This window comes from Microchirus variegatus, assembly GCF_963457635.1.
Source record: "Microchirus variegatus genome assembly, chromosome: 23".
Lineage (NCBI taxonomy): Eukaryota > Metazoa > Chordata > Actinopteri > Pleuronectiformes > Soleidae > Microchirus > Microchirus variegatus.
In genome coordinates, this window is record NC_139824.1 from 15,468,138 (window position 1) to 15,474,184 (window position 6,047).

Consider the following 6,047-nt stretch of genomic DNA (forward strand, 5'->3'; position numbering starts at 1 on the left):
GGTCACATTATGGAGTACTAGTATAGTATAACGTACTACATAGTATAGTATGACGTTTTTGTCAAGTTTTGGACCAAAAAAACGTTTTTCAAAAAAATTGTCAGATTTTGGACGACATAGTATAGTATGTCGTTTTTGTCAAATTTTGGACCAAATTTTTTTCTCCAAAAATGGTCACATTATGGAGACATAGTATATTAGGACGTACTGCATAGTATAGTATGACGTTTTTGTCAAGTTTTGGACCAAAAAACGTTTTTCAAAAAAATGGTCAGATTTTGGACGACATAGTATAGTATGTCGTTTTTGTCAAATTTTGGACCAAATTTTTTTCTCCAAAAATGGTCACATTATGGAGACATAGTATAGTATGATGTACTGCATAGTATAGTATGACGTTTTTGTCAAGTTTTGGACCAAAAAAATGTTTTTCAAAAAAATTGTCAGATTTTGGACGACATAGTATAGTATGTCGTTTTTGTCAAATTTTGTGCCAAATTTTTTTCTCCAAAAATGGTCACATTATGGAGTACTAGTATAGTATTAAGTACTACATAGTATAGTATGACGTTTTTGTCAAGTTTTGGACCAAAAAAACGTTTTTCAAAAAAATGGTCAGATTTTGGACGACATAGTATAGTATGACGTTTTTGTCAAGTTTTGGACCAAAAAAACGTTTTTCAATAAAATGGTCAGATTTTGGACGACATAGTATAGTATGTCGTTTTTGTCAAATTTTGTGCCAAAGTTTTTTTCTCCAAAAATGGTCACATTATGGAGTACTGGTACAGTATTAAGTACTACATAGTATAGTATGACGTTTTTGTCAAGTTTTGGACCAAAAAAACGTTTTTCAAAAAAATTGTCAGATTTTGGACGACATAGTATAGTATGTCGTTTTTGTCAAATTTTGGACCAAATTTTTTTCTCCAAAAATGGTCACATTATGGAGTACTAGTACAGTATTAAGTACTACATAGTATAGTATGAAGTTTTTGTCAAGTTTTGGACCAAAAAAACATTTTTCAAAAAAATTGTCAGATTTTGGACGACATAGTATAGTATGTCGTTTTTGTCAAATTTTGGACCAAACTTTTTTTTCTCCAAAAATGGTCACATTATGGAGTACTAGTATAGTATTAAGTACTACATAGTATAGTATGACGTTTTTGTCAAGTTTTGGACCAAAAAAACGTTTTTCAAAAAAATGGTCAGATTTTGGACGACATAGTATAGTATGTCGTTTTTGTCAAATTTTGGACCAAAAAAACGTTTTTCAAAAAAATTGTCACATTTTGGAGACATAGTATAGTATGACGTACTACATAGTATAGTATTACGTTTTTGTCAAGTTTTGGACCAAAAAAACGTTTTTCAAAAAAATTGTCAGATTTTGGACGACATAGTATAGTATGTCGTTTTTGTCAAATTTTGTGCCAAAGTTTTTTTCTCCAAAAATGGTCACATTATGGAGTACTAGTACAGTATTAAGTACTAGATAGTATAGTATGACGTTTTTGTCAAGTTTTGGACCAAAAAAAGTTTTTCAAAAAAATGGTCAGATTTTGGACGACATAGTATAGTATGTCGTTTTTGTCAAATTTTGGACCAAATTTTTTTCTCCAAAAATGGTCACATTTTGGAGTACTAGTATAGTATAACATACTACATAGTATAGTATGACGTTTTTGTCAAGTTTTGGACCAAAAAAACGTTTTTCAAAAAAATTGTCAGATTTTGGACGACATAGTATAGTATGTCGTTTTTGTCAAATTTTGTGCCAAAGTTTTTTTCTCCAAAAATGGTCACATTATGGAGTACTGGTACAGTATTAAGTACTACATAGTATAGTATGACGTTTTTGTCAAGTTTTGGACCAAAAAAACGTTTTTCAAAAAAATTGTCAGATTTTGGACGACATAGTATAGTATGTCGTTTTTGTCAAATTTTGGACCAAATTTGTTTTCTCCAAAAATGGTCACATTTTGGAGATATGGTATAGTATGACGTACTACATAGTATAGTATGACGTTTTTGTCAAGTTTTGGACCAAAAAAACGTTTTTCAATAAAATGGTCAGATTTTGGACGACATAGTATAGTATGTCGTTTTTGTCAAATTTTGTGCCAAAGTTTTTTTCTCCAAAAATGGTCACATTATGGAGTACTGGTACAGTATTAAGTACTACATAGTATAGTATGACGTTTTTGTCAAGTTTTGGACCAAAAAAACGTTTTTCAAAAAAATTGTCAGATTTTGGACGACATAGTATAGTATGTCGTTTTTGTCAAATTTTGGACCAAATTTTTTTCTCCAAAAATGGTCACATTATGGAGAACTAGTACAGTATTAAGTACTACATAGTATAGTATGAAGTTTTTGTCAAGTTTTGGACCAAAAAAACATTTTTCAAAAAAATTGTCAGATTTTGGACGACATAGTATAGTATGTCGTTTTTGTCAAATTTTGGACCAAACTTTTTTTCTCCAAAAATGGTCACATTATGGAGTACTAGTATAGTATTAAGTACTACATAGTATAGTATGACGTTTTTGTCAAGTTTTGGACCAAAAAAACGTTTTTCAAAAAAATGGTCAGATTTTGGACGACATAGTATAGTATGTCGTTTTTGTCAAATTTTGGACCAAATTCTTTTTCTCCAAAAATGGTCACATTTTGGAGACATAGTATAGTATGACATACTACATAGTATAGTATGACGTATTGGCAAGTTTTGGACCAAAAAAACGTTTTTCAAAAAAATGGTCAGATTTTGGACGACATAGTATAGTATGTCGTTTTTGTAAAATTTTGGACCAAATTTTTTTCTCCAAAAATGGTCACATTTTGGAGACATAGTATAGTATGACGTACTACATAGTATAGTATTACGTTTTTGTCAAGTTTTGGACCAAAAAAACGTTTTTCAAAAAAATTGTCAGATTTTGGACGACATAGTATGTCGTTTTTGTCAAATTTTGTGCCAAAGTTTTTTTCTCCAAAAATGGTCACATTATGGAGTACTAGTACAGTATTAAGTACTACATAGTATAGTATGACGTTTTTGTCAAGTTTTGGACCAAAAAAAGTTTTTCAAAAAAATTGTCCGATTTTGGACGACATAGTATAGTATGTCGTTTTTGTCAAATTTTGGACCAAATTTTTTTCTCCAAAAATGGTCACATTTTGGAGTACTAGTATAGTATAACATACTACATAGTATAGTATGACGTTTTTGTCAAGTTTTGGACCAAAAAAACGTTTTTCAAAAAAATTGTCAGATTTTGGACGACATAGTATAGTATGTCGTTTTTGTCAAATTTTGGACCAAATTTGTTTTCTCCAAAAATGGTCACATTTTGGAGATATGGTATAGTATGACGTACTACATAGTATAGTATGACGTTTTTGTCAAGTTTTGGACCAAAAAAACGTTTTTCAATAAAATGGTCAGATTTTGGACGACATAGTATAGTATGTCGTTTTTGTCAAATTTTGTGCCAAAGTTTTTTTCTCCAAAAATGGTCACATTATGGAGTACTGGTACAGTATTAAGTACTACATAGTATAGTATGACGTTTTTGTCAAGTTTTGGACCAAAAAAAGTTTTTCAAAAAAATGGTCAGATTTTGGACGACATAGTATAGTATGTCGTTTTTGTCAAATTTTGGACCAAATTTTTTTCTCCAAAAATGGTCACATTTTGGAGTACTAGTATAGTATAACATACTACATAGTATAGTATGACGTTTTTGTCAAGTTTTGGACCAAAAAAACGTTTTTCAAAAAAATTATCAGATTTTGGACGACATAGTATAGTATGTCGTTTTTGTCAAATTTTGGACCAAATTTGTTTTCTCCAAAAATGGTCACATTATGGAGTACTAGTATAGTATAACGTACTACATAGTATAGTATGACGTTTTTGTCAAGTTTTGGACCAAAAAACGTTTTTCAAAAAAATGGTCAGATTTTGGACGACATAGTATAGCATGTCGTTTTTGTCAAATTTTGGACCAAATTTTTTTTCTCCAAAAATGGTCACATTATGGAGTACTAGTATAGTATTAAGTACTACATAGTATAGTATGACGTTTTTGTCAAGTTTTGGACGAAAAAAACGTTTTTCAAAAGAATTGTCAGATTTTGGACGACATAGTATAGTATGTCGTTTTTGTCAAATTTTGGACCAAATTTTTTTCTCCAAAAATGGTCACATTATGGAGACATAGTATAGTATGATGTACTGCATAGTATAGTATGACGTTTTTGTCAAGTTTTGGACCAAAAAAACGTTTTTCAAAAAAATTGTCAGATTTTGGACGGCATAGTATAGTATGTCGTTTTTGTCAAATTTTGGACCAAATTTGTTTTCTCCAAAAATGGTCACATTTTGGAGACATAGTATATTAGGACGTACTGCATAGTATAGTATGACGTTTTTGTCAAGTTTTGGACCAAAAAAACGTTTTTCAAAAAAATTGTCAGATTTTGTATGTCGTTTTTGTCAAATTTTGGACCAATTCTTTTTTCTCCAAAAATGGTCACATTATGGAGTACTAGTACAGTATTAAGTACTACATAGTATAGTATGACGTTTTTGTCAAGTTTTGGACCAAAAAAACGTTTTTCAAAAAAATTGTCAGATTTTGGACGACATAGTATAGTATGTCGTTTTTGTCAAATTTTGGACCAAATTTTTTTCTCCAAAAATGGTCACATTATGGAGACATAGTATAGTATGATGTACTGCATAGTATAGTATGACGTTTTTGTCAAGTTTTGGACCAAAAAAACGTTTTTCAATAAAATGGTCAGATTTTGGACGACATAGTATAGTATGTCGTTTTTGTCAAATTTTGTGCCAAAGTTTTTTTCTCCAAAAATGGTCACATTATGGAGTACTGGTACAGTATTAAGTACTACATAGTATAGTATGACGTTTTTGTCAAGTTTTGGACCAAAAAAAGTTTTTCAAAAAAATGGTCAGATTTTGGACGACATAGTATAGTATGTCGTTTTTGTCAAATTTTGGACCAAATTTTTTTCTCCAAAAATGGTCACATTTTGGAGTACTAGTATAGTATAACATACTACATAGTATAGTATGACGTTTTTGTCAAGTTTTGGACCAAAAAAACGTTTTTCAAAAAAATTGTCAGATTTTGGACGACATAGTATAGTATGTCGTTTTTGTCAAATTTTGGACCAAATTTTTTTCTCCAAAAATGGTCACATTATGGAGTACTAGTATAGTATAACGTACTACATAGTATAGTATGACGTTTTTGTCAAGTTTTGGACCAAAAAACGTTTTTCAAAAAAATGGTCAGATTTTGGACGACATAGTATAGCATGTCGTTTTTGTCAAATTTTGGACCAAATTTTTTTTCTCCAAAAATGGTCACATTATGGAGTACTAGTATAGTATTAAGTACTACATAGTATAGTATGACGTTTTTGTCAAGTTTTGGACGAAAAAAACGTTTTTCAAAAGAATTGTCAGATTTTGGACGACATAGTATAGTATGTCGTTTTTGTCAAATTTTGGACCAAATTTTTTTCTCCAAAAATGGTCACATTATGGAGACATAGTATAGTATGATGTACTGCATAGTATAGTATGACGTTTTTGTCAAGTTTTGGACCAAAAAAACGTTTTTCAAAAAAATTGTCAGATTTTGGACGGCATAGTATAGTATGTCGTTTTTGTCAAATTTTGGACCAAATTTGTTTTCTCCAAAAATGGTCACATTTTGGAGACATAGTATATTAGGACGTACTGCATAGTATAGTATGACGTTTTTGTCAAGTTTTGGACCAAAAAAACGTTTTTCAAAAAAATTGTCAGATTTTGTATGTCGTTTTTGTCAAATTTTGGACCAATTCTTTTTTCTCCAAAAATGGTCACATTATGGAGTACTAGTACAGTATTAAGTACTACATAGTATAGTATGACGTTTTTGTCAAGTTTGGACCAAAAAAACGTTTTTCAAAAAAATGGTCAGATTTTGGACGACATAGTATAGTATGTCGTTTTTGTCAAA